General features: G+C 47.6%; 1 protein-coding gene across 3 annotated transcripts in view; it reads right to left on the bottom strand.

Annotated features, from left to right (window-relative positions):
- The window catches only part of TNXB (tenascin XB), a 137,101-nt gene extending 132,132 nt beyond the window's left edge, over positions 1–4,969 (bottom strand). For all 3 annotated transcript variants that reach the window (XM_054978894.1, XM_054978895.1, XM_054978893.1), the window contains exon 1: positions 4,907–4,969. The gene's annotated coding sequence lies outside the window, so the exon portion shown is untranslated. The remainder of the gene's footprint in view (positions 1–4,906) is intronic.
- Positions 4,970–8,008: the final 3,039 nt, after the last annotated feature.

Genomic DNA, 8,008 nt, shown 5'->3' on the forward strand with positions numbered 1-8,008 from the left:
CTACATATAGTTCAATGATCCATCTAGAATGGCTTTTCATTTTACATAATGCAGCCACTGAGATTTCAATTTCAAGGGAGGAAAGCAGCACTGGACGGAAAGGAGCTATGTTAATTAATTAATCAATCCAAAGACTAAGCTACTTTAACCTTTTCAGGAAAACTAATTCATTTCAGTAAGCTTTACCTTGTAGGGCCAAAAATAAACAGTTTTCAAGGTACATGGGTTTTTTTTTCACTTCCAGTACCTCAAAGGGAAGGTATTTCCCATTAGGAAAACTGTAGGGTGGGGAGTTATCCCATCACCCTTTCCTTGGTACCGCAGTCCCAATTCATACCAGGGACCCCATGGCTGCTTTCTGCCTCCAAAACTGACAAGTGGAGATCCAGATCTGGATAATGTGTGTTGTACATGCTTTAGCCCCCTTAAGGATCACCAACAAGGGATCCCAGATCCTCTGGTGGGGGCACGGGATCCCCCGCTCCAGCTCCTACTCTCTGTCCCCCCTCCACCATTCACCTGGCCGACGGGGGGGGGGGGGAACAGGCTGCCCCAGGAATGCTCCCGCACTTCACAGTGGGCCAGTTCGAGCCCCAAATGGGCTCAAGTCAGCCTGTTACGAAGTGCAGAAGTGCTCCCAGCCCCTGCACGATGATACCACTCTCCAGAAAACGTCAGAAAAGGTGAGTGCTGGGTATCCCCCCTCCTGCTGGGAGAGTAAGGGGACCTGACAACCCAATTGCCAACTGACCAGGATTGGGCCCTTGTGGCACTTTCAAAAGGAGTTCCCCAGTGGGAACTCTCTTCTACAAAATAGCTGGGCATCCATGGGGGGCACCATATTATCTAGTTTGGTTCTTAGTTATACCCTTCTCAGTGGTTCGAGTGTGAGACTAGATCAGGAAGACCCACATTCAAATCTCTGCTCTGCCATGGAAGCTTGCTGGGTGACCATGGGCCAGTCACACTCTCTAACCTACCTCACAGGGCTGTTGTGAGGATAAGAGAGAATGATGTACGCCGCTTTGGGTCCCCATTGGAGAGAAAGGTGGGGTATAAATCAAGCCAACAAAATAAGTAAACAAATTAATAAAAATAATATCAATTAGAAAGCTTGCCCATATATCCTTAAGATACTTTATCCTTGTTTAACCTGGACAGCAGAACTTGGCGAGAGTCTCCTTTCTCTTTGCCAATCTCAATATACTTTTCCTGCTTCAAAAGCTAAGCCATAAACAGGATCTCTTGTACCAGAAATTACCCTCCCCTCCCTCCTCAGCAAATGGCCATCCGACATTCCCTTGAAAACCCTCTATTGATCTACTGTTAGTTATGAGTCACACCTAGAACATATTCCATCCCCCATATATTCAATCTTCCCTCCATGGAGTCCAGGGAACGTAAGATGAACCCTTCTGGATCAGGCCAAGAGTCCATCTTGTCCAGAATCCTCCACTGTGTTTGGCCAGATGCCTCATGGAAGCTCACGAGGGCATGAACAGTCCTCTCCTTGCTGTGGCCCCCATCAGCTGGTATCCAGGGGTAGACTGCCTTTGAGCATGGATGCTCTGTTTCAGTATTGTAGCCAATGATCATTAACAGATTTCCTTCCTGTGAACTGGAGGATCTACTGTTGTAGCTCACAGCAATCATGTGAAGTTGGTTAGGCTGAGCTACTTGTTACAGGCCACCCAGGAAGCTTCACAGCTGAGCAGTCTTGAAACAAGATTCCCGGCTGTTCAAACCCTGCACCCTAGTGGCTGATGTAAGAATTGCATGGCAGGACCAATCAAGTCAAGCATCCTGTTCCCAGCTGAGGCTGTTCTAGTGCCCTTCCCTATTATGTCTCCAGCAACTGGCATTTAAAGGGACACTGCCTCTGAAAAGGGAGGTTCTATTGAGTTTTCATAGTTAACAGACATTCTTACACCTGGCTGATCCTCAATAAAATCTGCACTGCTGGGCAACTAGAATACAGTGGTGCTTAGTGTACTGGGTTATGTTTGTGGAGATCTGCATTTTCACGCCCACTTTGCCCTAAAAGTCACTGAGTGACTCTTTTAAACTAAACCAACTCACAGGGTTGTTGTGAAAACAAAATGAAGGAGAGGAGACACGTGTGCTACTCTGAGCTCCTTGGAGAAAGGGGGAGGAGGAATAAAAGTAAGACAAGCGAAGAATTCACTGAACCCATTTCCAACAGTGGCCAGTCAGATACCTCCAGTATAGTTCATAAGCTCTGTCGCTTGTTCTGGTATTGAAAGGTACACTGTCTCTGAACCTGGAGGTTCTATTTAGCTAACACAGCCACTGATACACCTCTCCTCCAAAATAAGAGAATTTCTGGATTGGATCAGAACTCTGCTTTCCAACAGCCAACGAGATGTTTCTACAAGTGGTGGATAAAGGTGACAAACCACCCCCCACCCCGCCGCCTTCATAAATACAATAGCCCTCCTACAACACAGCCTCTCCCAAGGCAAACATCCTGATACAGCTTCTGCCCCTACACACACCTTACATTCATTTAGAAATAACTTGTCGGCATCCTATTTTACAGGTTGCAGCTTGAAACCATTATTGTTATTGTTGTTATTGTTATTGTTTGCGCTGCCCGTCCACTGCAAGAGATGTGTGGAATTTCCCTGAGCTTTCCCCCTGCCCTTCTCCAAACGTTCTCTTGGATCCTCTCAAAATCTCTCATGTCTCTCTCCTGGTCAGAAGCCTCTAAATTCTTCACTTGGGGGCAAGAGACAGCGGAGTGCCCAATCCACAAGAGGCAGAGAAAACAACAGATTCTTTGGGAGGCACACAGATCGATTACTCATAACACTCCTTGATTCCCCACCTAAATGGGAGAGGGAAAGCTACTGGCTGGGCACTTTCTAATCATCTCCACTCGTTGCTTTTTCCCCCATCCATCAACCAGATACAGTAATACAAACAAGGCTACTTCGGCAGTCTGTGGCAGATCACGAGAGATTCATGCCTGTCGAATTCATCTCGTTCCATAGCAAAATTGGCCTGAGATTTTCCAGGGTCATGGCATTATAGATCATAAAATCAGACTCATAGAGTGGAAGGAGCCTTACACACTATCTAGTCCAACCCCCTGCCCAATGCAGGAACAGCCTAAAGCATCCCTGACAAGTATTCATCCAGCTGCTCCTTGAAGACTGCCAATGAGGGAGAACCCACCACAGCCCTAGGCAGCCGATTCCCCTGCTGGATTACTCTGAATGAGAAGACGTTTTTCCTGATGTCCAGCTGGTACCGTCCCACTTGTAGTTTAAAGCCATTGTTTTGAGTCCTATCCTCTGTTGCCAATAGGAACAGCTCCCTTCCCTTCCCTCTTGGCATAGAGAAATACAGATCGATCTCTCGTGGTATGTATTCAACACATTCATTCATTATGCATTCATCCACCCCTCTTTGACCAGCCTGCTCCTAAATATCTCTGCCGCCCATCTGATGTGGCCTGGAGAAGCTTGTGGTCACCTCTGGGTAGAATAGCTTTTTTATCTAGAGAGGAACAATGTGGAGTAGTGGTTAGCACGTCAGATGGAGAGTGGGGTGAGGTGGACACTTGCTGTCCTTAAGCCAGTCACTCTCCTTCAGCCTGACCTACCTTGAAGGGCTGTGGTAGAAGCCAGTGGTTAGAGTGCTGCACTAGGACCAGGGAGATCTGAGTTCAAATCTCCACCTGTCATAAACTGCACTTGGGTGATCTTAGGGCAGTCGTTCTCTCTCAGAGCTGAGTCTACCTCGCAGGGTTGTTGTGAAGTTAAAATGTAGGAGAGGAGGATGATGTTAGCTAGTTTGGCTCCCCACTGGGGAGAAAGGCAGGGTATAAATGAAGTAAATAAAATAAAACCTCTCGGCTGCTTTTTATCTGCGTCATTTATGATATTATTAGATAAAGAAGATGTATGTGTGGAAAAAGACAAACATCATTTATGATGTTTGTCTTTTTCCACACATACATCTTCTTTATCTAATTACCCATCAATCACCTTGCTGACAGATCTGTCCCCCGCCCATCTCCAGACAGTCTTCTCTCCCTCAGATACCGATCTTTTTTGCTGATATATTTCACTCTTCCTGGAAGAACAGTTTCTGCCTCCTGTCAGTCTATCCAGCTTTCTTCCCAAACAAGAACTGTCTCATCCCTCTTTCAAATCTCTCTATCTCATCTATTCATTCCCCCCAGATTATTTCCTTCTGGTTCTTTCACATGTGCACTCTCTCTCTCTCTCTCTCTCTCTCTCCCTACCCATCTTAAATTATTTTAATTTAATTTAATTATTTTAATTTAAGAAGCTAAAGAGAGTGATACGGGTCTGGCCCACATCTAGTCCAACATCCTAATAAGCAGACAGCCAGATGCCTCTAGACACTCCAGAATAAGACCTGGATGTCTCAGTTCCTTGTTCCCCCAACCACCAGCATTTAGAGGTAGACTGCTTCTGATCATGGAAGTTCCATTTAGGTATCACAGCTAACAGCCCTCGATGGCGTTGTCCTACATGACTGTCCAGCTCACAGTCACAAACACCCCCTAACTATCTAAAGCCAGCTGCCACCGCCAAAATCTTTTATTTATTTATTTAGGATTTTTCCCCACCGCCAAAATCTTGTGGCAGTGAGTTCCCCGAGTTCTTTTTGCCCGCTCAGAGAACCTACAGCCAAGCGTTGTAACGGGAAGCCGCCCTACTCCGCCCGTTCTTTCTCTCCCCATTCATTCCCCCATAGTTCCAACATTGCAATCTAGCAAAGGACAGCCTTGATCGGACTTCTCGGCTTCTTTTCTGCCTCTCTTTCCCAGCCTCTGAATGGCCTCAACAAACGACCCTTCCGCGTTTCTCGGGAGCCCGAGGCCGCCCGCCCAGCGCCGCGCACGGCTTACTTGTCCCCCGGCGCCCGACTGCGAAGGATGCGCGGATCCACAGTCGCCCGCCGCCCGCCTCTCGCTCTGGGGCTCCGTCGGCGTGTGAGCGCGGCGCTGGTCTGCTCCTGCCCTGGAGAGGAGGCGAGAGCGGGCTGGCCGCGGGACTTTTGGCTCCGGGCGCTGCTGGGGTGTGAGCTAGCCTGTGTGCATCACACACACACACTCACACACACACACACACACGCTCCTTTGCTCCCTGCTTTGGAAGACAAACACACACCAGCACCATGAGATCATAATGGGAATCGCCGATAAGCATCTTGGCACTCGCAGAGGCCTCTAGAGCCGCCCCCCCCCCTTCACCTCTGCCTTCCACATTTTCCCTTTTTGGCCTGCTCTGTCTCTCTGGGGCAGCGCATCCCCTTGGCTGTGGTAGCCCTTGGCTTGCTTTCGGTGGACCCTTCTCTCTGCTTGAGTCGTCTGCTGTAGCATTGTCTCTGTCTAGCTCTCCAGTGAGGGGAAAAGGACTAGAACCCGGGACGCCCTACATGCAAAAGCCAGTGTTTTCACCCCCCCCCCCATCCCCAACACATTGCTTTTAGAACTGCTCACCTATGAATCTCTCTTATAACAAATCAGGCCACCCATTCTCTTTTGGTGTTGGGTGGGGGGAGGTCCTTCAGGGATATTTCAATGCCTGCTTCTCTGAAATCCTGTCACTGAAGATACCTGGGACTGAACCAGGTATCCGGTAATGCATGCAAGATGCTTTGCCACTGAGAGTCTCTCGACACAAGACGTCTTACACGGGGACGCTCAAGTGACTTCCTCTCTGCGTGGTCTTATATTCGAGTGTACTCTGTCTCCCTAGCAGTGCGTGTGTATTCACAATGGGAGAACAAGTGTAAGATCTTTCACCAGATGTCTTGTGTAGAGAGACTGAGCTACAGCCCCTTCCAAAGCAACAGTAGTCGGGGGAACATATGAACCTCTCTCCTCTAGCTGGTAAGAGCTCATTGGGGTCTCAGGCAATCAAAGATTGGCCTGGGATTGAACCTGTGTTCTGCCTGCAAGCTGCTTATTGGTCTTTCCAGCTCAGTCTAGTGTCCTCGGATTGGCAGCAGCTTTCCAGGTTCCTGCTACCAGAGATCCCTGGAGATGCCAGAAGAGCCTGGGGGCTGCGTCCCTGTGCCACAACTCTTTTCCAGAACAGCCTTCTTCATAGCCACCCGTGGTTATTTATTATAATTGTTTTAACCTCCTTTTCCCCCATCAAATCCCTATTTGCCCTGAGCATGCAAACAGTTGGAAGGAGAAAAAAATATATCACTAAGAAGAAGTAGGGATAAAACTGAAAGGGGGGGGGGTCTACAAAATCACAATAAAAATACTCCACAATGCACAACCCTCAGCATGTGTTCAGCATTTTCAAGGTTTCACATAATCGGCTTTAAAACTGCCTGGCGAGGTACGACAGGATTGTTTTAGAGAAGTTTGGAGAGAAAGAATGGAAGGGAGGTTTGAACCAGCATACTTCTGGCTCACAGTGCAGTCAATAGTGAATATCACAAACCCAAAAGGAGGAAAAAGCAGCTTTTAGACAAACACCAGTGTGCATAAAAGGTCTTTGCCTGCCTCCTGGGGAAAAATGTTCCGGGGACTTGGTGCAACAACCAAGAAGTCCCTGCTTCTGGTCATGAATGGGGTAGATTTAAAAGGGAACAGGAAGTCCTTCAGCTACCCTAACAAAATAGATATGTATCAATAACACTTTTTCTTGTTATTCCGCCAAAGAGATTAAAATGTTCGTAATTTGTCTCTCCCCATTTTATCCTCACAGAAACTCTGTGAGGCAGGTTCGACCAGGGGAAAGAGCGATTCATCTAAAGTCACCCTTAGATGAATGAGAAAGGATTTGACCCACCGAGATATACTGATACTCTAACCATTATACAGCACTGGCTCATATGTTGACTTCCCAAAAATAAGAGTACCATTTACACGCGGATTTTGTACCTACATTCACAAGCAATATTTTGCAGGGAAACCAGCCCATCGCCCAAGCTCTTCAAATCTCTCTTTCTCTCTTTGGAAAATGCTGTCCACTTCCACAAAATGCATCTAGAAGATCAATGAGCCAGCAGAATGCAAAAGTAATGCTGTTCCCAGATGGCATCTCTTCAGGGCAGGGGAAGCAAGTTAGTTTTAATGCTTCCTTATGAAAAAAAATCTCCCTGCATCTAGAAAAACAGCATGCCTAGGATCAGCACTTCACCTGGACGTGCTAGTTTTCTATGTACACCCAAATGTTTACATTTTTCTCCATGAAGGAGCACTGAAACATTCATCCTTTACTTTTCCCACACGGTCTACATATACATACACACATGGGGTTAGGTTATCCCCCCCCCCTTCACAATAGTCCTTTGAGGTAGGCAAGAGCAACTGCCCCAAGATCACCCAGGAAGTGTTGCAACCCAGATGGGAATTCCAACGCAGGTCATCTGCCTCTAAGTTTAATACTTTAACTATTACGCCAAACTGCTTCTCTCTGCCTACAATGTGGCATACCTGTCATTTTATGTGCCTTAGAGCTTCCGTTTTTGTGCGTGATACCACCTGTGAAGCCGCCACCACAAACAGCAGCAGGCACTGTGAGAACTGTCTTGAGTGGTTTCATTGTTAAGCATGCCCTGTGCCCACACTTCCTCTGCCATTGGATGGACATGTTGATGGATTTTGAATGTATGCGCTAATTTGCCAAAGCAGGAGTAATGGTGGCAGCTTCTTCTCGAGGGCTAAAGCCACCTGCCGCCATTTGTGCCCATGCTGAGTTCCTTGTGTGAAGCCTACGCACGGAATCCACCAGAAACGTGAGAATTGTCTTGAATCACGGAGTAAGTGGCTGTTCTGGCCACGTTTCGTTGAACGCAAGAAGCTGCCTTATACTGGCTCAGACCCGGGTCTTATCAATGTGAGTGTTGTATGCTTTGACTGGCCTCTCTGTGGTCTCAAGTGGAGCTCTTTCACATCACCTTACAGCCTGATCCTTTTCCCTGGAGATGCTGGGGGTTGAACCTGGGAGCTTCTGCATGCCAAGCGGGTGCTCTGCCACTGAAC

Source organism: Eublepharis macularius, chromosome 4, assembly GCF_028583425.1.
Source record: "Eublepharis macularius isolate TG4126 chromosome 4, MPM_Emac_v1.0, whole genome shotgun sequence".
In the NCBI taxonomy this organism is placed as follows: Eukaryota; Metazoa; Chordata; class Lepidosauria; order Squamata; family Eublepharidae; genus Eublepharis; species Eublepharis macularius.